Source organism: Salmo trutta, chromosome 7 (genome assembly GCF_901001165.1).
Source record: "Salmo trutta chromosome 7, fSalTru1.1, whole genome shotgun sequence".
In the NCBI taxonomy this organism is placed as follows: Eukaryota; Metazoa; Chordata; class Actinopteri; order Salmoniformes; family Salmonidae; genus Salmo; species Salmo trutta.
The window spans coordinates 14,376,431-14,402,739 of record NC_042963.1 but is presented as its reverse complement, the minus strand read 5'-3'; positions in this window follow the sequence as shown (position 1 = coordinate 14,402,739).

The following is a 26,309-nucleotide window of genomic DNA, read 5'->3' as shown; positions in this document are numbered from 1 at the left end:
AATTCGTCAGAAAATGTTACATCTTCATCCCATAGCGAGTGCTTGACTTGAGATGGAGAAGTGCAGGAGCTGTTTTTTTCCAAATCGGTCCATTTAGACTATGTTCACAGAAATTCACAAATTACATTATGCTAAAGACCCCTCTGATTATTCACTGTTAACGGTTTGTACACATTTTCCATGACTTCTCCATGACTTTTAACCTAATTTTCATGACTTACTATATAAGCCTACATGAAAAGCATTATTGACACTGGAAGGGTGCTGTGTATGATCCCATGTACTGTAGGCCTACAACCTTCTGCCAAATGTGCCCTTGATCAACACACTTAGCCCCCCGCATAGAACTGCACTGTTAGTCACATACAGTGGCTTGTGAAAGTATTCACCCCCCTTGGCATTTCTCCTATTTTGTTGCCTTAAACCTGGAATAAAAATGGATTTTTGGGGGGTTTGTATCATTTGATTTACACAACACGCCTACCACTTTGAAGATGCAAAATATTTTTTATTGTGAAAAAAACAAGAAATAAGATTAAAAAAACGGACAACTTGAGCATGCATAACTATTCACCCCCCTAAAGTCAATACTTTGTAGATCCACCTTTTGCAGCAATTACAGCTGCAAGTCTCTTGGGGTATGCCTCTATAAGCTTGGCACATCTAGCCACTGGGATTTTTGCCCATTCTTCAAGGCAAAACTGCTCCAGCTCCTTCAAGTTGGATGGGTTCCGCTGGTGTACAGCAATCTTTAAGTCATACCACAGATTCTCAATTGAATTGAATGGACAGATACTCCAATCTCCGCTGTGGAGCTTCGCAGCTCCTTCAGGGTTATCTTTGGTCTCTTTGTTGCCTCTGTGATTAATACCCTCCTTGCCTGTTCCATGAGTTTTGGTGGGTGGCCCTCTCATGGCAGGTTTGTTGTGGTGCCATATTCTTTCAATTTTTTAATAATGGATTTAATGGTGCTTTGTGGGATGTTCAAAGTTTGGGATATTTTTTATAACTCAACACTGATCTGTACTTCTCCACAATTTTGCCCCTGACCTGTTTGGAGAGCTCCTTGGTCTTCATGGTGCCGTTTGCTTGGTGGTGCCCCTTGATTAATGTTGTTGCAGACTCTGGGGCCTTTCAGAACAGGTGTATATACATACTGCGATCATGTGACAGATCATGTGACACTTAGATTGCACATAGGTGGACTATATTTAACTAATTATGTGATTTCTGAAAGTAATTGGTTGCACCAGATCTTATTTAGGGGCTTCATAGCAAAGGTGGTGAATACATATGCACGCACCACTTTTCCGTTTTTTATTTTTTAGAATTTTTTGAAACAAGTAATTTTTTTCATTTCACTTCACCAATTTGGACTATTTTGTGTATGTCTATTACATGAAATCCATATAAAAAAACAATTTAAATTACAGGTTGTAATGCAACAAAATAGGAAAAACGCCAAGGGGGTGAATACTTTTGCAAGGCACTGTACCCTTACCACCTGGGGGGGCCCGTCAGGAAGTCCAAGATCCAGTTGCAGAGGGAGGTGTTTAGTCCCAGGGTCCTTAGCTTAGTGATGAGCTTTGAGATCACTATGGTGTTGAACGCTGAGCTGTAGTCAATGAATAGCATTCTCACATAGGTGTTCCTTTTGTCCAGGTGTGAAAGGGCAGTGTGGAGTGCAATAGAGATTGCATCATCTGTGGATCTGTTGGGGCGGTATGCAAATTGGGGTGGGTCTAGGGTTTTCTGGGATAATGGTGTTGATGTGAGCCATGACCAGCCTTTCAAAGCACTTCATGGCTACAGACATGAGTGCTACGGGTTGGTAGTCATTTAAGCAGGTTACCTTAGTGTTCTTGGGAACAGGGACTATAGTGGTCTGCTTGAAACATGTTGGTATTACAGACAGGGAGAGGTTGAAAATGTCAGTGAAGACACTTGCTAGTTGGTCATCGCATGCTCAGAGTACACATCCTGGTAATCCGTCTGGCCCTGCGGCCTTGTGAATGTTGACCTGTTCAAAGGTCTTACTCACATCAGCTGTGGAGAGCATGATCACAAAGTCGTCCGGAATGGCTGATGTTTTTATGCATGTTTCAATATTACTTTCCTCGAAGCGAGCGTTGAAGTAATTTAGCTCATCTGGTAGGCTCGTGTCACTGGGCATCTTTCGTCTGTGCTTCCCTTTGTAGTCTGTAATAGTTTGCAAGCCCTGCCACATCAAACGAGCATCGGAGCCAGTGTAGTATGATTCGATCTTAGTCCTGTATTGACGCTTTGCTTCTTTGATGGTTCGTCGGAGGGCATGGTGAGATTTCTTATAAGCTTCCGGGTTAGAGTCCCGCTCCTTGAAAGCGGCAGCTCTACCCTTTAGCTCAGTGAGGATGTTGCCTGTAATCCATGGCTTCTGGTTGGGGGTATGTACGTACAGTCACTGTGGGGACGACGTCATCGATGCACTTATTGATGAAGCCAGTGACTGATGTGGTGTACTCCTCAATGCCATCGGAAGAATCCCGGATCATATTCCAGTCTGTGCTAGCAAAACAGTCATGTAGCTTAGCATCTGCTTCAACTGACCACTTTTTTATTGACCTACTTAGAAAAACGAAATAATGTAGGGTGATGGTGCTAGCAGCCACATGAGTGAGGGCTAGCTAGCTACCAACCGGAACATTTTTATTTGATGTATTTTTATTTTATTTTTTTTAACCTTTATTTAACCAGGCAAGTCAGTTATGAACAAATTCTTATTTACAATGACGTCCTACCCCAACCAAACAATTGTTTTAACCCTGATTCATGTAATCACAATGATATTGGATGCTGGGTGTTGGTCCAAAAGTCAACCATGAAATTAAACAGTCCTATATTGTTTATTATAAACTGGGTGGTACGAGCCCTGAACTCTGATTGGCTTACATCTGTGGTATATCAGACTGTATACCACGGGTATGAAAAAACTCTAATTGCTTTGGTAACCAGTTTATAATAGCAACAAGGCACTTCGGGAGTTTGTGGTATATGGCCAATATACCACGGCTAAGGGCTGTATCCAGGCACTCCGCGTTGCGTCGTGCTTAAGAACAGCCCTTAGCCGTGGCATATTGGCCATATACCACACCTCCTTGGGCCCTATTACTTAAATAAATTGTATACATCTATCATTATATAGCTCTACGTTCTTGCCAAGAGACTGTCAACACAAGTTGAGTGGTAGGATTGTTTACTGCTACTGCTACTTTACTACTACTGTTTGCTGCTTATCTCCTGTCACTGTCAGAGTTCAATTGATAAAATCAATACAAGTTGATCTCCACACGTTCTCAAGTAGGCCTAGTTATCATTCTAAACATAATGCCAGGCCATGGTTGCTCTGGTCCCAGAACTGTTTGAACTCTTGACAACTCCATTTCTGTAATAAGACAACTTGGCATGTTAATTCTATGTGGCGTTGAAAAGAGAGCAGAAACAGATTGGCACCCAGGCTAGGCCACAGCTGTTCGGGTCCTTGTTCCCTGCTCCTGTCTGTGGTCGTCCAGGTATAAACCCTGACCAGTTAAAGAACGGTTCAGAATATGGCACAGAACATGCAAAATCCCTTACAGCACTACCAATCAGTCTTAATCAGTAAACAGGCACTCAGAGAGCGTTTTACAACATGTGCTTGTGATCAAGGAGGCGGAACAGTAACATACTGTACTTTGGAATGGGTAGTCACAACATTACATAACGCTAGAGTAAGTATACAGTATCTAGAGCAACCAGTGCACACATAGATTATGGTAAAGAAGGTGGTAAACACAGGTGATAAATATCTAATAATTTTGATCACGACTAACAATATTAGTGAAAGTTAACCATACGTACCGACATAGTATAGAAGAAAGCTGGAGTTTTTATTCCAATGAATTACTATTAGTATTTGGGTTTACACGTTAGTACTGCAGTTTCTCTCCTACTCATCTTTGGTCCCCTCACTGTCTCATTAGACAGATATTATGACCTTAGCAGAGGCCATAGGCTACATCCAGTTTTCATGCATCCCCACATCTCTCTAAAGTGCCATATTTCAGTGCTTGCTGTTATTCTTCCAATGGTGTGATCACAGCCCTCTCTCCATATGTCTCTTTAAACATTAGCCTTAAGTTGTAAGACATGAGTGTTGAGACTCCCAGGGAACTTGATGTATTTTAACCGTGGCGGTTAGCATGCATGACATTCCCTGGCGTCACCTGTTTGGTTACCATTGGATGACTGATTGTGTGGGCCGAGATGGGGGTGTTTGGGGATGCAATTCCTCGAGAGTTCAACCCAAATTTTAAGGCCATATGAGAGAGAGAGAAAACCACATATATTCATAATTTATGTTAATATACATTGGGGGGAACATAGGAAGTGGGAGAGAGGATGATATTGAGAAATTCATAGAAAGACTACATACTTAAATGTCTGAGTGTTTTATAGTCTGGTTCTTAGAGAATTGGGCATTTCAGTATGATGTTTTTTAGGGCCCCTTGAAGCTCGTTCAAAATCCCAAAAGATGTAATGTTCAACACACAATTTTACAACGCCATCAGGCATTAACAGCTACTTTATTACGTAGAGTAGACATGCTTTTGTATTTAGTGTTAAATTGTTGATGATATTTAAAACATGAAACGTAAAATTTGTAAGAGACTGGATCATTTCATGGTTCAGGACTGACATACACTACCGGTCAAAAGTTTTAAAACACCTACTCATTCAAGGGTATTTCTTAATTTTTGCTATTTTCTACATTGTAGAATAATAGTGAAGACATGAAAACTCTGAAATAACACATGGAATTATGTAGTAATCAAAAAAGTGCCAGGTCATCTGATGCAGCACTCCATCCCTCTCCTTCTTGGTTAAATAGCCCTTACACAGCCTGGGAGGTGTGTTGGGTCATTGTCCTGTTGAAAAACAAATGATAGTGGGATTAAGCCCAAACCAGATAGGATGGCGTATCGCTGCAGAATGCTGTTGTAGCCATGCTGGTTAAGTGTGCCTTGAATTCTAAATAAATCACAGAGAGTGTCATCAGCAAAGCACCCCCACACCTTAACACCTCCTCCTCCATGCTTTACGGTGGGAAATACACATGCGGAGATCATCCGTTCACCCACACCAGGTCTCACAAAGACACGGCGGTTGGAACCAAAAATCTCACATTTGGATTCCAGACCAAAGGACAAATTTCCACCGGTCTAATGTCCATTGCTCGTGTTTCTTGGTCCAAGAAAGTCTCTTCTTCTTATTGGTGTCCTTTAGTGGTGGTTTCTTTGCAGCAATTCAACCCTAAAGGCCTGATTCATGCAATCTCCTCTGAACAGTTGATGTTGAGATGTGTCTGTTACTTGAACTCTGTGAAGCATTTATTTGGGATGCAATTTCTGAGGCTGGTAACTCTAATGAACTTATCCTCTGCAGCAGAGGTAACTCTGGGTCTTCCATTCCTGTGGCGGTCCTCATGAGAGCCAGTTTCATCATTGCACTTGATGGTTTTTGCGATGGCACTTGAAGAAACTTCAACTTCAAAGTTCTTGAAATGTTCCGTGTTGACTGACCTTCATGTCTTAAAGTAATGATGGATTGACGTTTCTCTTTGCTTATTTGAGCTGTTCTTGCCATTATATGGACTTGGTCTTTTACCAAATAGGGCAATCTTCTGTATACCCCCCTACCTTGTCACAACACAATTGATTGGCTCAAACGCATTAAGGAAGAAATTCCACAAATTATCTTTTAAGAAGGCACACCTGTTAAATGAAATGCATTACAGGTAACTACCTCATGAAGCTGGTTGAGAGAATGCCAAGAGTGTGCAAAGCTGTAATCAAGGCAAAGGGGGGCTACTTTGAAGAATCTCAAATATAAAATATATTTAGATTTGTTTAACCCTTTTTTGGTTACTACATGATTCCATATGTGTTATTTCATAGTTTTGATGTCTTCACTATTATTCTACAATGTATAAAATAGTAAAAAATTATGAAAACCCTGGAATGAGTAGGAGTGTCCAAACTTGTGACTGGTACTGTATATATACATTTAAACATATTGTTGGCCCGTAGGCTATGGTGTAATGGAATGTTTTGCCTTGCGTGGTAGGTTTTGTGGGTTTTGACACTCTTATGTAGGTGTCATAACCAACCATAAAATTGCGCAAGATATGACACAACAGGTCTAAATATATGTGTTATGGCAGTGTAATGCCCATATTATAACAGGTTATGACAAGTTAGGTTATGACAGGTTATGACAATGTCATATTATGACAATTAAAGTGTTACAGTAGTTTATTGTTAATTCTCAGAGGGGCTTAATGTTCCTAACGATGCATGCATACACCCAGAGAGTACAACACTATTGAGAAATATGTGGGGAACTATGCAAACGTGTGTGTTGAATAGGGTATAGTGATGACTTTCGAGGAGTCAATAGATTTGAAAATCAAAGCTGATGGTGTTCCTCTCTTCAAATCATCTAGCTGCCAACTTTGGCTTATTTTACGCAGCTTGGACGATTCCCATCCATTTGCCGTTGCCTTATTCGCTGGAGAGGCTAAGGCAGCACCTGTGGATGATTACCTGAATGATGTCCTATCTGAGCTGAAGGTGCTCCTGGTTTCAGGTATCAATCTGACAAATGGTCATTACTGTGTTACAATCAAAACTTTTCTTTGTGATGCACCAGTGTGAGCCATGTTAAAATGCATCAAATCCCATCGTGGATATTTTGCATGTGAAAGATGTCAGATTAAAGGCTCTTGGAACAGAAGGTTAGTGTTGTACTGAGAGGACACATCCAGAGATAACTGGTGAATTCAATAACTTGGCCTACATGGCTAGCCATCAGGTAGCTACATCTCCATTGATAGACGCTGGAGTTTTTTGTATTTCAGGGTTTCCAGTAGATTATATGCATACTGTATGGTGTGCTTGGGTGTCATGAGGAGGATGTTGATTTATTTTTCATTAAACGAAGCCCTGGAACATGCAGACTGTCTTCCTCTCAGAAAACCAAGTTGTCAGAGTTTCTGAGCTCCTTTCAAGGCGTATTGCCAAAATAATTTGCCCGACAACTTCGGTCACTGCCAAAACTTGACAGATCGAAGGCCACTGAGTACAGGCAGTTTTTGCTCGACACGGTTCCCATAGTATTGAAGGATGTTTCCAAAATGTACCAAGAATTGCCATGATGTTGTCCAATGTTTTACTGCAGAGAATCTTGAGCCTTCCTGCTCCAGGGATGGGTCATCTGGGAGCCAGAGGTCTCCTTCTGCTTCCTCAGATGAGAGAGCCCCCTGACCAGACCCTTTTCCTATGTCGGAAGCAAGTACGACACATTACTTTTTAAAACATTTTTAGAATATTGAAATTAGGCTGTAATATTTGGAAGTTAACAAATGTAAAAGCTACTTTGTTTCAGAATTTCTGAAAGAATCCTGTATCTGTCACGTCCTGGCCAGTATAAGGTTAATTGTTTTGTAGTTTGGTCAGGACGTGGCAGAGGGTATTTGTTTTATGTGGTTCAGGGTGGTGTGTTTTGTTAAAAGGGTGTTTGATTTAGTAATTCCGGGTTTTGGTTTATGTTTAAGTCTTTCTATGTGGAGTCTAGTAAGTGTATGTCTATGTTTGGTTAATTGGGGTTGGGACTCTCAGTTGAAGGCAGGTGTTGTCTATCTGCCTTTGATTGAGAGTCTCATATAGTAGGGTGTGTTTGTGTTTGGTATTTGTGGGTGATTGTTCTGTGTTGAGCCTTAGGCTTTGCCAGACTGTTTTGTTGTTCGTGGTTTTGTTTTTTTGTATGTTCATTTTGGAGTTTAATAAATGTTCAAAATGAACAACCGCATGCCTGCTGCGTTTTGGTCCTCCTTAACCGACGACAACCGTGACAGAATCACCCACCACTCAAGGACCAAGCAGCAGAGGAAGGAGCAGACGGTTTTCGAGTTGGACTGGCGGGAGAAGTGGACTTGGGAGGAAGTTCTGGACGGGGCCGGACCTTGGCACCAGGCTGGGGAGTATCGCCGCCCGCAGTGGGAAATTGAGGCAGCCAAGGCAGAGAGGCGGAGGTACGAGGCCATGGACGCGCTGAGGGAGAAGCACGAGAGGCACCCCCAAGAAATGTTTTGGGTGGGGCACACGGGTAGTTTGGCTAGGCGAAGGAAGAGCCGGAAGCCAGCTACCCGTGGTTATATGGAGGAGCATATGGGGTGGAGAGCGCTATGTTTCGCTGAGAAGCGCACTCTCTCACCCATACGCACGCACAGTCCGGTGCGAGTGATTCCAGCCCCTTGCAGGTGCCGTGCTAGAGCGGGCATCCAGCCTGGTAGGAGGATGCCTGCGCAGCGCATCTGGTCGCCGGTACGCCTCCGAGGACCAGGCTACCCAACTCCCGCTCTACGCACGGCTACCATCAGGACCCTGCACAGCCCAGTCTGCCCTGTACGAGCACCCCGCTCGTACAGGGCTACTAGTTCCATCCAGCCAAGGCGGGTTGTGCAGGAGGTAAGATCAAGACCGACTGTGCGCCTCCATAGCCCTGGGTTTCCAGCTCCTGTCTCTCGTGCGAACCCGGAAGTGCGTCAACCCAGTCCGACTCGTCCTGTTCCCGCTCCCCGCACTAGCCTTCAAGTGCGTAAACCCAGCACCGCCAGTCAACAGTCGTCAGAGTTGCCCGCCAGTCAACAGTCGTCGGAGCTGCCCGCCAGTCAACAGTCGTCGGAGCTGCCCGCCAGTCAACAGTCGTCGGAGCTGCCCGCCAGTCAACAGTCGTCGGAGCTGCCCGCCAGTCAACAGTCGTCGGAGCTGCCCGCCAGTCAACAGTCGTCGGAGCTGCCCGCCAGTCAACAGTCGCCGGAGAGGCCAGACTGCGCTGAACTGCCGGAGTGGCCAGACTGCGCTGAACTGCCGGAGTGGCCAGACTGCGCTGAACTGCCGGAGTGGCCAGACTGCCCTGAACTGCCGGAGTGGCCAGACTGCCCTGAACTGCCGGAGTGGCCAGACTGCCCTGAACTGCCGGAGTGGCCAGACTGCCCTGAACTGCCGGAGTGGCCAGACTGCCCTGAACGAACTGCCGGAGTGGCCAGACTGCCCTGAACTGCCCCGAGCTGCCAGACTGCCCAGACTGTCCCGAGCTGCCAGACTGCCCAGACTGTCCCGAGCTGCCAGACTGCCCAGACTGTCCCGAGCTGCCAGACTGCCCAGACTGTCCCGAGCTGCCAGACTGCCCAGACAGCCTGGAACGGCCTGAGCCGGAGCCACCTCCAGAAATAGGTGGGTTGGGGAGGGGGGGTGTAGCACAGTGCCGTCGTTGACGGCAGCCACCCTCCCTTCCCTCCCTTTAGTAAAGGGGAATTTTTCTTTTGGTGTTGCTTGGGGTTATTTTTTGTTAAGGTGCTTCCGGGGTAGCACCTTTAAGGGGGGGGGGGTACTGTCACGTCCTGGCCAGTATAAGGTTAATTGTTTTGTAGTTTGGTCAGGACGTGGCAGAGGGTATTTGTTTTATGTGGTTCAGGGTGGTGTGCTTTGTTAAAAGGGTGTTTGATTTAGTAATTCCGGGTTTTGGTTTATGTTTAAGTATTTCTATGTGGAGTCTAGTAAGTGTATGTCTATGTTTGGTTAATTGGGGTTGGGACTCTCAGTTGAAGGCAGGTGTTGTCTATCTGCCTTTGATTGAGAGTCTCATATAGTAGGGTGTGTTTGTGTTTGGTATTTGTGGGTGATTGTTCTGTGTTGAGCCTATGCTAGCCAGACTGTTTGTAGTTGTTCGTTCGTTCTTTTGTTTTGTTATTTTGTACGTTCAATTTTTGAAGTTAATAAATTCTCAAGATGAGCATACACATACCTGCTGCGTTTTGGTCCTCCTTCACCGACGACAACCGTGACAGTATCTCCTTTGTGAGATCCATTCACTTTTAAAGAACACTCACCCGAGTCTGGTGGAAGAATTGAACTTCAACCTGAACGAGGTGGAACATTTTCTAAAGATGGCAGGGCAGCTAATGGAGAATAAAAAAAATACATTGTGATAAATTAAATGTTTCATTATTATCAGTTGAATGGCAATGTTGCCTTATACTATTGGATGGAAAAATCCTGTACATGTGTAATGCATTAGTGTTGTTTTGTAAAATTACAGATATTTTAAAACTGCAGCTGTCACGACTTCTACAGAAGTTGATGCCCCTTCTTGTTCGGGTGGTGCTCGGCGATCGACGTCACCGGTCTTCTAGCAACCATTGATCCGTTTTTCATTTTCCATTGGTTTTGTCTGATCTCCTTACACACCTTTTTCTTATCCCAGTAATTACATGTTGTGTATTTAACCCTCTGTTTCCCCTCATATCCTTGTCGGTGATTGTTTGTTATGTAATGTACGTGTTTGTCACAGGATCCAACAAAAGTGGCGCCCCTCCTCGGTCGGGCGGCGCTCGGAGGTCGTCGTCGCCGGCCTATTAGCTGCCACCGATCGTTGTTTCTGTGTCTTTTGGTTTTGTCTGTCTGTTCCGCACCTGTTTTGTGTCTGTCATTAGTGGGGGCTTATTTAGTGTGTGTTTTCAGTTGGGGTTTTGTGCGGGATTGTTTATTGTCCACTCAGGACGGTGGGACATGATTTGTACATTTTCACTGACAGTTTTGTCAGAAGATTTACCGGGCTGCGCCCCTTGCTTTTTGTGCCGTGTGATAATATTTTTCGTGTTTTATGGGAATGTGTTTTTCCCAGGCAGACTGTATATAGCGCCCTGTGCCTTACGGCCTTTTGTGTGTGTCGATTTATTAAAAGACACTCACCTCCAGCACCTCTGTCTCCTGCATCTGATTCCGCCTCTACACTATTCCAAGTCAGTCGTGACAGTGTTGTTGATGTATCGGTGTGCGACGGGTTACTGTTTACCCGGATTATTTTCTACGTTGGTTTTGGAGTTAGTTTTGTTAATAAATACTCAATTTTTTAACCACTTTGTTTTCTCCTGCGCCTGACTTCCCTGCCACCTATATACACGGATTATGACAGCAGGGGAAGATATCCAGGACCGAGTGAAGAGAGCAATGCACAGGTCAACTATAACCATATGTGACTGACCGTCTCGATTCGGTCTTATGTAGCAAAAATTGAAATTGTGTTTTTTACATTGAATAGAGAGTCAGAGTAGAGAGTCAGAGCTAGAAAATAGTATATCATACACTACAGTTGAGGAACAATGGGAAAGTAATTCTGCTTTAAAAGTTGATACATTTGTAACCACTCTTTTGAGGAAATGGCCCTTAAATATTTTGGTACCTACTGGAGAGGTCTACACCAGCCTTTCTTAAAGTAAGGGTCGTCGCGGACCTGTTAATGGTGGGTTGCGATGTGTCAGAGTAAATGTATCATTATTTCATTGATTACTGGAATTGATTTTGCCAATTGCAACTGCGCTCACTGTTCAGTGTGCTCTCTGCTTAGCATCGGTCTTTGCTTACTGTAGTTTTGCAGCTGCCAAGTGGGAGAGGGAGATGCCCATGTGCTTCACGGTTTACCAGATATTTTTTCTGTAGTTTCCTTGAAGATCAGTCCGCGACCCACACACTGCAACGCTGTCATTCAGCAGCAGATGCACTGTCTGTCAGCCACTGACTTGTCATTCCACAAGCCATCACTCACCACTGTCATCAAATGGCCTCAAGCTAGCCACAAGTTCTGACTGAGCTCAATCGTCATGAAACGCAAATACAGCGATGAGTTTCTCTCTCTTGGTTTCATACAAACTTTGAGAAATAACAAGGAGCGCCCACAATGTGTTTTGCGCTGGGAAGTGCTTAGTAATGAGTCTTTCAAAACAAACAAATGAATAAATGACACGTCCTGACCAAACATCCACAGCATGACAGTAAACCCATAGAGTTATTTCAGAACAGGGCAGAATGCTTCAGGAAACAATTCTTCGACAGTGGAAAAGTAAGTCCGCTAGCAAGGCATTGTTGTCATTTTATAACAGAAATAAGCAGAAATAAGGAAGTACTATCTCTCATAGTAGTATATGTGAGTTTATATTTCAGACAATCCCCTGGCCTTGTACACAACTAATACTGTAGCTAACATTAACCATGTAAGCTAGCTACTGATAGTGCAACCCTAAGTAACAGTACAGATGAAGATGAAAAATGATCAGGTCTACTGTTCCCCTTACTGTAGAAATTATTGTTGAAAACAAGTCTAGATTGGAACTAAGTAATAATTTGTATTCTGAACTGGAATAAACTGATTGAAGCAAGATGCTTTTTGAGGCAAACAGACTCACACAGTTCTGGGTTGCTCATCTACAACAAGAAGGGTTCTCATGCCTGACTAAGAAAGTAAGTTCTTATCCAGTTTGACACCACATACAGTACCAATGCGAGAAAGGGTTCTCAACTCTGACTTAAAAAACAAGTACAAGAACAGACTCAATGCTGATCATGACCTCCGTGTTGCAATGTCAAAAACTGAGCCCAGAATAGATATGCTTGTCGAAAACTTCAACCTGTGTGATTTGACTTAATGTGATCAATCAGTTTATTCCAGTTCAGAATAAAAAATAGTTTTTTGTATTTTAACAGCAACAGTTCCAACCTAGACTTTTTTCAACAATATATCTACAGTGATCAATTTTCTTCACTACTGTTAGGGTTACACTATCAAAAACTGAGCCTGTGTGCTCTGTTCTACTTCTGTGTGATGTGATCAATGAGGTTATTCCAGTTGAGAATGAAGATTATTTATTGTATTTTAAGAGCAACAGTTCCAACCAACACAGATATGTAAGAGTGTTTTTAATGGGGAACAAAACACATGATTAGCTATTTAAACTCTTGTGGTACCCTTGCAGCAGGCTCATCCTGACATGACCCTCCAGCATGACAATGCCACCAGCGATATTGCTTGTTCTGTGCGTGATTTCCTGCAAGACAGGAATGTCAGTGTCTTGCCATGGCCAGCGAAGATCCCGGATCTCAATCCCATTTAGCACATCTCGGACCTGTTGGATTGGAGGGTGAGGGCTAGGGCCATTCCCCCCAGAAATATCCGGGAACTTGCAGGTGCCTTGGTGGAAGAGTGGGGTAACATCTCACAGCAAGAACTGGCAAATCTGGTGCAGTCCATGAGGAGGAGATGCACTGCAGTACTTAATGCACCTGGTGGCTACACCAGATACTGACTGTTACTTTTGATTTTGACCCACCTCCACATTGTTCAGGGACACATTATTCCATTTCTGTTAGTCACAACTTGTTCAGTTGTTCAGTTTATGGAACTTGTTCAGTTTATGTCTCAGTTGTTGAGCTGTACAAAAACAAGATCCCACACTGAAGGAGGTAAAAAGGGCTGCCTAAGTATGATTCCCAATCAGAGACAACGATAGACAGCTGCCTCTGATTGGAAACCATACCAGGCCAATTAAAGAAAAAGACAACATAGAAATATATCACATAGACTGCCCACCCCACACCCTGACCTAACAAAATAGAGAAATAAAACGTCTCTCTCAGGTCAGGGCGTGACAAGAAAGTTGTTTCTTAACATTCTCTGAATTTTTTGAGAACATTCCCAATGTCAAACCAGTTGGAGGACGTTCCTAGAACATTACCTAAATTGAAATGAAATGTTACCATGTTTAAGCATTTAGGAAACGTTCAGTTAATGTAATAAAATACAAAGAAAATAACAATTTTTTAAAATGTGCTGAGAGTTTCAAAGACAAGTAACTATCCTGCACCATTCCCAGAAAGTTGTATGCAAAATAACCATAGGACAACCACACCTCTCACCAAGCTCTAAGAAACGTATGGTTCTCAGAACGTTATGTGCTAGCTGGGATGTATTTTTGAGAGGGTGAATTAAGGTTGAAATCTCATTGATCAACGTCTCAAACAAATATTACCAAAATGTCCACGTTGAAATTATGTGGTGTGCCCAGGGGGATGTTAAAAACCTTGAATTTTATTTTACAGGAAGATCATGGAATCCTTTAAAAGATTTTCCCCTAATCTTTTCCTCTTATGTTATTCCAGATGTCTCTTTCATTGCTGCTGATATAGTATCAATAGCAATGAGAGACATTTGGAATAACATGTATCATCTTATCCAGACTTAAAGGCACAATTAGGGTTACATGCTTTGTTCAAGGGAACATCAACATATTTTTTAACTGGTTCAGGGATTCGAACCAGCAACATTTAGTTTACTGGCCCAATGCTCTTAACCACTAGGCTACCTCGTGCCCCAATATCTGCTGTAAGAGCTCAATACGAAAGACAATTAAACACAGTTTCTCCAATACGATTTTCATTTTCGGTCTGATTTTAAGTTTACACAAAGTTTACATTTAATGTGAGGGTTACTGTACAGTATTTACACTATGAGACAAGAGAATAGCTGCAAACCTGAAATGTGGTAATAATTAGGGAATATATTCAAAACCTTATGCTAGCTGTGGTGCAGTGGAGGGTAAACACAAGTAAACAGAATTTTCCCACTTTTGTTTTTGTTTTTGGAGTGTAACACCACTGATGCTACTGCCCAAAACTGCTTTACTTTAGGCCATTTGCCATTTTAGTTCCAAAGATGCCACCTTTGCCTTTAATTGTAGTAGGGGAGGGCAGATACAAAGGGCTCTATTCAATCCGTATCGCGGAAGTTCAGCGTTACAGCTTGATTTAAATGTAAATGCAATGTTCCCGCGTTAAGCCTGTCGCATGCTTCCCAGTCGAAACAGTTTGTGCATATACATTTTATGTTTTTGTTAGTTTTGGTGTTACATTTTTTTGGGGGGGGGGGACTGTTTGAGCATAATTTTTTGGGAGGCAAGTCAAAGTTCAGTACCCGAAGTCTCCGCCCATTAGTCACTGATTGGCAAGCAGTACTTCTCCTAGTAGGAGTGGGAATTATGGACAGGAATCTTCAATGAAGTGTTTGTTTTCATGCAAATGTTTTCACTTGAATAATACAGCACGACTAAGACCTCTGCAAAAACATAAAAACGAATTCAGACTATTTTGAGGAAGTGTTTACTGGCAATGTTGTTACGTCGTCTCAAGAGGGAAAAACAGTACTTTTGGCGGGGTTCTTTAAATGTTTGAAGTGAAGTTATTTTAAGGGAGTTCTGCTAGGAGCAAACCGAACCTAGAATGCCTGCGCCTTTAGCGAAGACTGCATTCACTGTAAACGCTGCATATCATTTACATTTTTACATTTTAGTCATTTAGCAGACGCTCTTATCCAGAGCGACTTACAGTAGTGAATGCATACATTTCATTTTTTTTTCTTTTTTTTGTACTGGTCCCCCGTGGGCATATGTAGGCTCAATCGTAAATTACCTTTACATTTATATTGCGAAATCTGTAACGATTCAGCGATACAGGTTCAATACAGTCCTAATTCTATTTTCCAAATGTCTTCAGGTGTAAGTTTTCATCAGTCAATGCAATTGACAGTAATCTGCATTACTAAATGGAGAAACCTATCAGTCTCTTTCTTACGGCACATTGTTCACAGGACAGAACTCTACACACGTTTGACACGTATGTATAGGCTAGTATTATTTCAGACCAAAGAATAAAGAATTCCCAAACCAAGTAGGTGAAAAATCTGTCGACGTGCCCTTGAGCAAGGCACTTAACCCTAATTGCTTCTGTAAGTCGCTCTGGATAAGAACGTCTGCTAAATGACTAAAATGTAAATGTAAAAGTGACCAACATTATTTGGAGCTTGGGTAGATATTAATTTCAGGTTTCCTCCAGCCAGACTTTTATAATGTGTCAGCAAAGACTTATTTGTTTTAAAAAAAAATGGTGAAACCTCAATTGGTGGTGTTATGCTGTAATACCAACTTAACATTTTATTTTCCTTTTACAGGATATCTGAGCAGATGTCTTCAGTTACGTCACGTCTCTCTAGTGCTTAGGTCGGAAGAACTACAACCACAAATGGTAATAATTTTTGGGGAAAAATTGGCGGGTGCTTATTTATGTTCACGTGTGAATTATGCACATGTAAAATGGAAAGTGTTTATTGCATGTCCCAACTCCTCCGGCGACTCCCTCAGAGAGTGGGTTAACGGCCAGGGTCAGCCACTATAAACGACGACCCTGGATCAGTTAGGGTTAAGTGCCTTGCTCAAGGGCACATCAGCAGATTTTTTGCCTTGTTGGTTCTAGGATTCAAACTAGTGACCTTTCGGTTACTGGCACAACACTAACCGCTAGGCTACTTGCCACCCATTTAAGGTGAAAGTTATGTCTGTGCCTTATGTTTACAGTGGTCAGAGTGAAGTTCTCAGGGTGCAACACCAGGATAGTGGGTATAGGTAGGCTATATTCCTCTCTTCAGGGAGTTTGTACCTTATTTTCACTTTGGTCTGTGAGTAAGGTGGTAAAGCAGCCTTACTCACAGTATTTTCCTCTCTTCAGGATTCTCTTCTCTCCTTTTCTAATCAGGGAGTTTGGTTGGAGAGTGAGGTAACAACAGCAGTGTTCTTTTTTTTCTTTTTCCAGACTCTCTGGTCAGGGTAAATCATGTAATTAACACAGAAACATCCAGAACTCTCTGCCTGAAGCTGTAAATACAATCCACTGTAAATGCGTCTCGAATGGCACCTATTCCCTATGGGCCCTAGTCAAAAGTAACGCACTATAAAGGGAATAGGGTGCCATTTGAGATGCATCCCATGTTAGAAGTCCAGCAAAAACATGGTACATAGGATGTGGCTTCGGAGTCCTGTATAACGGTTACATTCTTGTTAATGAAATCACATAAAAAAAATGTACATTCAAATTCATATTAAACACACTAAGATCAAATTGAAGTTCAGCATTTCACTGTACTTGTGCATGTGAAAAATACTACTTATTAAAATGAAATATAGTTCATTCCAGTTGTAACACTTGTTATTAAAAAATGTACGCTATACTTACAGGTATGCTTTACAACATCCACTTTCTGTTTGACCACAGTGGTTAACCAACACTGGCCTGCTAAGATATTCATCTTAATGACAGGATGGAAACGGCATCATCATGGAGCTATGGCTGCCCATAGGAGTCAACGCATGAATAGTCTTTGGCTAAAATGAACTCACCTCTTTGGAGAACCGCTAGCAATTTCAATTCAATCAAGTCGCACAATCCCTTGCAGGTCAGGAGTTCATCTTTCACATCCCAAATCAATCAACACGTTTGAGATGCATGAAATAAGCAAAACTAGATTCGATCCAGTGACCAAGGGATCGAGAATATCCAACTGTCCAACTGAGTATGGAAATGGTCAAACGTAACCAGTGATGTTACAAACAGCCTATATGTACCATAAATATACACAAATGAATTCAGTATGAGTACCTTTTCTTGTTTACCTGTTTTATATAGGTTACTACTATGAAAACACACCACCGAGAAGAATCTATGCAGGTCTGGACTGGGACCAGCTTTTTTATGGGGTTGTTATTCCTCTGCTATGCTCTCCACTGTGAAGACCATAGACCAGACACGCACGCAAATGACAAATCCCTCTAGTGTCAATGATTTTTCCTGGCTCATTGCACGCAATGAGGTTAATTTACGATGAAGAAGGGCTTGCTCTCAGCACGGATCTCGGTATCAGCTTCCAAGACCTTTATGTTCACGGAAATTTCAGAGCTGCCAAAAATTATAACGTATCAATCTATCTGTGGAGAGACTAGAGAGAGAGGCGGCTGAAACGTATTACATGAGGATGTATAGCAGACTGTTTAACCTGCCAGAAAAGCAATCTCTGCTGTTAGATCTCTTAGCTACTGCTTAAACACACCGCCTATAGAATCTCACTGCCTATAGCAGCGGTTCCCAATCTCGGGGTCGTGACCCCATGTTGGTTCACCTCATACGAAAATGGGGTAGCGAGAGAATTTCCAAAATCCTGGTTTGAAAAAATTATAGAAAAAGTATGTTGTCTTTGTCTCTCATTCATTGTAATGTGGTTTAACCTTAGAATCTACATTTAAATTATACAAATCTAAAAGTAAAAATTCAACCAGAGAGCGCCCTTAGATCGTGGGAAAAGGCCACACTTGCATTGCGCTTGAATTATTCCCACTTTGAATGGCTGCTACCCTATGAAACCACCCACTATTGCAAATACTTCGATATTACCAGCACAGTTGATATGGTGAAAACCATGTGTGGGGAGTCAAACGCACAGAAACTCACATCAATACCTTTGTCAGATAAACACTATGAAACTAAGAATTTATGCTTTAGCCAATCAAGAGGAAACGCTGGCTGAGCGACTCAAACTCCTCACCTTATGCTCTCCAAGTGGATGTTAGCTGTGAGTGCCGAGATGCCCATGCATTGACTTATGTTTGCTACATGTCGGGGGATGCTATTCCCGAGAACATATTGTTCTGTGTCAAGTTTCTCGAGCACAAAACGGCACAGGGGATGTTCAGTGTCCTGCGTGGCTATTTTGATAAAAAACAGATTCCATGGGATCAAATGGTGGGCTTTTGCACAGATGGGGCTCTATCTATCACCAGACGGCAGGCAGGCCTCTGCACTCTAGTTATGAATGTGTCTCCCTCTGCCATATGGATGCATTGTATGATACATCCACTGAGCTATAATAGGTAGACCAAGAGCACCTGCGGCAGAAGAGCTGAGTGCAGAACTCTAACTTTGATTGTAAACTACATTGAGCATGCCTGTTGGCAAAACTATGTGGAGATATGTGATCAGAGCATGACAATGTTCTATTATAGGCTTGGGGGTTATCGAGGGGGAATGTTGGAAAGATTTCGGGGAATTGAGAGAGGAACTGTTGTCATTCGTAATGGATGTAAAAAACAGACTTTGTTGACTTTCTGTGTAATGAAAAGAAAATGTGTCTCCTTGCCTATGAATCTGAACACAAGCATGAAGGGGAAATATTTTTTTTTTTTTTTTGTACAGATTCTACAGCTAAATCCATTTGACTGGTCCTAGCCGGTAAGTGAACTTGAACTGCACATTCACAGGTCACTATGGAGGAGTTTTGGTTCGTGGGAATACTATGCTGTCTACCTCTTAGCATTAAAACTCATGGTGCGCTGATTCAGTGCTCTGTCTGCATTCATCTTTAAGTTATACAATGTTGACGAATAATATCAAGCATTATTACTATCAACTATGCCTAGAAATACACATGATCACATTCCATATTGACTTGGACTAGCCCACCGTCAACCGCAGCGGGAACCCATTCATATAAAGGGGCTGAATGTGGCTCTACTTCCTTTACAACACCCAGGATGAGACGAAGCGAATGGAATGCACATCAAGGTAAGTACACAGTTCGGCTTCTGAAATACAAATGCAGTTAGCGAACATATATTCCCATACAGAGCACAACATACATAATGACAATATTAGGTGACCAGTCTAACAATGGACCAGAGATCCAAATGTGTTGTTTGTGAGTTAGGGAAGCCAGGCCATGACTGAGCTACATTTAGTAGTTCAGTAATGACAAATTCAACGTTATACAAATAACTCACACTGTTTAGCCGTTAGTTATCACTAAATATTTTATTGAAATGAATACTTTCTGCCAATATTATAAGCCGTGGACTCATGAATGAATGATAAGTTCACACAGTTAGATAGTTGTAATGGTATGTTTTCCAATGTGATTAATCGTTTTAATTCAAAAAGTAGATTAAACAGAATAATTCCACACATTCTGCACTATTGAATTGTGCTAAAAGATTTACTTCTCAAGCAATGGCATATCGACTTAGGCAAGAGAGATGCCTCTTAAAACTTGAGATCCACTCGATCAGGTATTTGTGAGAATTAGCGACAACAACAAAGAATGATTGATTCTTTCACGTTTTTGCTCCAGATTTTTAATGCTAAATATTTAGTTATAGGAAAGGTTTGGGGTCATAAGTGCTCTGATACAGCATATACCTTTAGTATTGTCCATGTTAAAATCCTCCATTAGAGGATGGTTCTGATATTTTTCCTCTCTTGTCGATCCAGCTGGTGTGCATGGAGAGCAGATAGCAGAGAGTCATCAAGCTAAGGTCCAATCCTCTGATTGGACCTCTTGGCAACATCAAAAACCTGGCTCTCAGTATTCCGACACTTCTCCGTCACCTTACTGGAGCACTGGACCACTTCAACCATCTGTATCATAACGGGTTCCTCCAGCTGCGGAAGCTTGTCATGCCCTATTCCATTCCAGCAGCCCATTTGGAAGACACAGTCAGCTGCTAATAGGGTTGATAGGGCCCCAGCCCATGTGCAGCTCTCTACTCCACCCCCAGTTGAAGTGGCTACAAATGAGACGCAGAGTGGGTCCCCGTTCCCAGAGCTCAGAACAGACCCCAGGAACGACCGTGTGTCTATGGAGTACGGGGGCAGGCAGTTTGTGGATCTTCGCCCCTGTGAGCTCCTAAGCAGGAGAGGAGGTAGGAGGTAAAGGGAGAGTGTCAGACTGCAGTCAGAAGCTCTCTGTGTTCTGTACCCTCGCCACTACCACCACCAGCAGGGTTAGCCAGGGTAGTGAGGAGTCAGGGGCGTCTGGGATGGAGATACCCCAGCATACAGCAGCTCCTCTGGGCCAGAGGAAGAGGGAAGCCTTGGAGCAGCTCAGCATACTGTACCCCCTCACCTGAGAAGCATTTTGAGGATCTGAGGGAGTCAAGGGCTTAAAGTATTGTACATAGTACTAAATAGATAAGCAATACAGTATAATCTTATTAAAATAATTCATTCATGGCAGGAGAGAGCGAGCTGGTTGATACACCTCACACACTTCTACACACATCACCATCCTAAAGCTTGCCAGCCATGAAATATACTAATAACCCTGGCGACAGAGAGGCACAGCACTAGGCCAGAGCTCTAAAGTCTTCCCAGCCATGATGAGAAAGGAAATGTAGTCTCAACTGAGACAAGCTGTGCTGAGAGAAAGAGAGAGAGAGAAAGAGAGAGAGAGACTCGGCCTCCCCACAGCACCCATTAACATTCACTAAGACGTGGCGTGAGAGAGGACCCATGTGGGGGTCAACCTGCTTCACTGCTTCAAAGCTCAGGGCTCATTTCATGTGTAATCCCTAAATGGAGCAGGACACGCTCACTGTTACACAGCCCTGGATCCCTTAACCTCATTATACAGACATCCACACGCCCTAAGAGTGTCAAAAGACAGGTTAAATAAGGACTTATAAGCCTTGAGATAATTGAGACATAGATTGTGTATGTGTGCCATTCAGAGGGTGAATGGGCAAGACAAAATATTTAAGTGCCTTTGAATGGCGTATGGTGGTAGGTGCCGGTTTGAGTGTGTCAAGAACTGCAATGCTGCTGGGGTTTTCACACTCAACAGTTTACCTTGTGTATCAAGAAGGGCCCGGCACTCAAAGGACATCGAGCCAACTTGACACAACTGTCGGAAGCATTGGAGTCAACATAGGCCAGCATCCCTGCGGAATGCTTTCGACACCTTGTAGTCCATGTTGCTATGAATTGCAACAGATTCACAAGAAGCTTCCACAACATTGTACATTCCTTCAACTTGATAACATTATTGAAATAAGGTGTTATGTAGCACAAACTCATATTGAGAGAGACAGATGTAGCAGACAGCTTTAGAGGCCTTGGCTCCCATTGGCATGGTGAGACATGATATGAAGGTGACAATCTAACACAATAACAGCTTCAGTGGGTCGTTCTCTAAAGCAATAATGGCTTCTATGAGTCAACACAGCTGAGCCTTCAAAGGACAAGAAAATATCTTTCTTCTCTCATGTTCCTCCACCCGCTGCATTACAGGTCATTTAGAGTTAAGTGAAGGAAGGGCACTGTGGCATTCCTCCCTTTCGTGCATCCCAATAATACCTCCTTTCTCCGGAAGTGTACAATTGTTCACTACTTCCTACAAATCTAAAAGCATTAGCGAAGGCATGACCTAGAGGGAGTTTCCACCATATGTATTTTCCATTTCCTTTCAAATTAGTGAAGGGAAGTGAACAAGTGCACACTTTGGGAGGAAGGAGAGGTAATTGGGACGTAGCAATCTGTGTAAGGTCAAGGCATGAAGAGGGCAACAGATTGCCGTTTTAGATTAGAACTTTAAACTATATTAAGTTGTTAAGATTGCGTTTCCTTTCACCTTAGGTCTCTTGTCCAGTCCTGTCACCACCAGCATCTTAATGTGAGGCCATATTATGGTGGTCAGGAAACAGAATGAAAACATACAGCCACACAGGAAGAAAAATACTTATCCTACTACCCCTCAGGCCAAATACTTTCACTTCTCTGAGTTGGGGTGGTGTAATAATTTGGACTGTGTTAGACGCCTCCGTTGCCTAGACACAGTGCATGGGGAAAATTGGCACAGATGCTATTGGTCTAATATCTCTTGTCTAATTTGTTCCCAAATGTCACTTTGCTTGAAAAAGTCCCCCATATGTTCAATTTCACTGAGATATTAAAATGCCTCCCAGGTCAGACACACATGCTGAGTTTACTCACTGAGATTTATTAGATCTCTCCTATGGAAAATGAAGGACATTAGCTTCTCCTGGGGTTGGTGTTGGTCCACGCTGCACAGTAAGAGTTTAATTAATAGAGTTTGTTTCATCTGAGACTAACGTTTCGTGACCTTCCTTTTAGTCACTGTGCTGTCAGTCACTCACAGGCCCAGTCCACCCATCTCTCAGTCTCACCTGTCAGATTGAAGCCTCTGGCCAATGCACAATAAACTCATGTGACAGCACATAACAGAACACAGAACTAACTTTGTGTGTGTGTAATAAAGCATTTATGAGTAAAAGAAAGTGGACTATATTGCTTTAAATCTGGAACTAACCAGTCCCCTAAAGTGTCTTGTCACATCCTCAGGGCAGGTTGAAATGAATACAAGAACTCTTTCCTTAGTCTCTACAGATAACCCACACAGCTGGTGATCATCTGATGAGGTACAATTCTTCCCATTACTTCTTTATTAAAATCATATTTAAGATTTTGCAGCAGAGACCTCATTTTAGAGTTGTGGACACTATATAAAATAGGCTTGAAACAAGTTTATGGGATAGTGGGGATAAATCATTTAAAATTCTCAGCATTAACTGGTAAACAAATACACTGCTCAAAAAAATAAAGGGAACACTTTGTAACGTTCGTCGTTATAGAGGGACCAAGGTGCAGCGGAGTTAGTGTTCATTATTTGAATTTAATGTAAACAACATGAACACTATACAAAACAAGAAAAGAGTGAACCGACAGCAAACAGTCCTGTCTGGTACAAAACACTGACAGAAACAATTACCCACAAACCCAAAGGAAAAACATGCTCCTTATGTGTGACTCCCAATCAGCAGCAACGAGCTTCAGCTGTGCCTGATTGGGAGCCACACACACGGCCCAAAACAAAGAAATACAAAAACATAGAAAAAGGAACATAGAACGCCCACCCAATGTAACACCCTGGCCTAACCAAAATAAAGAACAAAAACCCCTCTCTATGGCCAGGGCGTTACAGTACCCCCCCCCCAAAGGTGCGGACTCCGGCCGCAAAACCTGACTCTGAAGGGGAGGGTCCGGGTGGGCCTTCTTACGGCGGCGGCTCAGGTGCGGGACGTGGCCTCTGCTCCACCCTTGACGTCGCCCTCTTCGGTGGCGCACCTGGCCGCGCCGAAGGTCTGGTGGGCGACACTGACTGCACCCGGCTGGCGGCCGGCGATGGTTGCGCCCGGCTGGCGGGCGGTGATGGTTGCGCCCGGCTGGCGGGCGGCGATGGTTGCGCCTGGCTGGCGGGCGGCGATGGTTGCGCCCGGCTGGCGGGCGGCGATGGTTGCGCCTGGATGGCGGGCGACCCTTGTTGCGCCCGGCTGGCGGGCGACCCTGGCTGCGCCCGGCTGGCGGGCGACCCTGGCTGCGCCCGGCTGGCGGGCGGCGATGGTTGCGCCTTGGGCTTGGTGCGGGGCGCAGGGACGGGCCGGACAGGACTGTGGACACGCACCTTGGGCTTGGTGCGGGGAGCAGGGACGGGCCAGACAGGACTGTGAACACGCACTGGTGAACTGAAGCGTGGAGCCGGTTTTGCCACTCGTCCTGGCTGGATGCCCTTCCTAGCACGGCATGTGCTGGGCATGTCCACCGGACGCACCGGGCTGTGCGGGCGCACTGGCGACACAGCGCGCAACTCCGCATACCAAGGCTCCTCCAGATCATCCCTCTGCAGGTCCTCAATCAACTGCCTCATCATCTGTATCACCTCCTCTGCCGTCATCCCCCACGAGAGCAGTGGTCTGGGCTCCTCCTCTGCCCTTCCGGACCACCCCATTAGCCCCCCCAAAAAATTTTCTTGGGGGTGTCTTCCGGGCTTCCTCGACCGACGCCAGCGACCCCGTCTGCTGGCCGGCGTCTCCTCCATTGACCGGACCTCCCTCTTCCGCTGCTTGGTCCCTTGGTGGTGGGTAATTCTGTAACGTTCGTCGTTATAGAGGGACCAAGGTGCAGCGGAGTTAGTGTTCATTATTTGAATTTAATGTAAACAACATGAACACTATACAAAACAAGAAAAGAGTGAACCGACAGCAAACAGTCCTGTCTGGTACAAAACACTGACAGAAACAATTACCCACAAACCCAAAGGAAAAACATGCTCCTTATGTGTGACTCCCAATCAGCAGCAACGAGCTTCAGCTGTGCCTGATTGGGAGCCACACACACGGCCCAAAACAAAGAAATACAAAAACATAGAAAAAGGAACATAGAACGCCCACCCAATGTAACACCCTGGCCTAACCAAAATAAAGAACAAAAACCCCTCTCTATGGCCAGGGCGTTACACACTTAAACAACACAATGTAACTCCAAGTCAATCACACTTCTGTGAAATCAAACTGTCCACTTAGGAAGCAACACTGATTGACAATAAATTTCACATGCTGTTGTGCAAATGGAATAGACAACAGGTGGAAATTATAGGCAATTAGCAAGACACCCCCAATAAAGGAGTGGTTCTGCAGGTGGGGACCACAGACAACTTCTCAGTTCCTATGCTTCCTGGCTGATGTTTTGGTCACTTTTGAATGCTGGCGGTGCTTTCACACTAGTGGTAGCATGAGACGGAGTCTACAACCCACACAAGTGGCTCAGGTAGTGCAGCTCATCCAGGATGGCACATCAATGCGAGCTGTGGCAAGAAGGTTTGCTGTGTCTGTCAGCGTAGTGTCCAGAGCACGGAGGCGCTACCAGGAGACAGGCCAGTACATCAGGAGACGTGGAGGAGGCCGTAGGAGGGCAACAACCCAGCAGCAGGACCGCTACCTCCGCCTTTGTGTAAGGAGGAGAAGCACTGCCAGAGCCCTGCAAAATGACCTCCAGCAGGCCACAAATGTGCATGTGTCTGCTCAAACGGTCAGAAACAGACTCCATGGGGGTGGTATGAGGGCCCAACGTCCACAGGTGGGGGTTGTGCTTACAGCCCAGCACCGTGCAGGACGTTTGGCATTTGCCAGAGAACACCACGATTGGCAAATTCGCCACTGGCGCCCTGTGCTCTTCACAGATGAAAGCAGGTTCACACTGAGCACGTGACAGACGTGACAGAGTCTGGAGACGCCGTGGAGAACATTCTGCTGCCTGCAACATCCTCCAGCATGACCGGTTTGGCGGTGGGTCAGTCATGGTGTGGGGTGACATTTCTTTGGGGGGCCGCACAGCCCTCCATGTGCTCGCCAGAGGTAGCCTGACTGCCATTAGGTACTGAGATGAGATCCTCAGACCCCTTGTGAGACCATATGCTGGTGCGGTTGGCCCTGGGTTCCTCCTAATGCAAGACAATATTAGACCTCATGTGGCTGGAGTGTGTCAGCAGTTCATGCAAGAGGAAGGCATTGATGCTATGGACTGGCCCGCCCGTTCCCCAGACCTGAATCCAATTGATCACATCTGGGACATCATGTCTCACTCCATCCACCAACGCCACATTGCACCACAGACTGTCCAGGAGTTGGTGGATGCTTTAGTCCAGGTCTGGGAGGAGATCCCTCAGGAGACCATCCGCCACCTCATCAGGAGCATGCCCAGGCGTTGTAGGGAGGTCATACAGGCACGTGGAGGCCACACACACTACTGAGCCTCATTTTGACTTGTTTTAAGGACATTACATCAAAGTTGGATCAGCCTGTAGTGTGGTTTTCCACTTTAATTTTGAGTGTGACTCCAAATCCAGACCTCCATGGGTTGATAAATTGGATTTCCATTGATTATTTTTGTGTGATT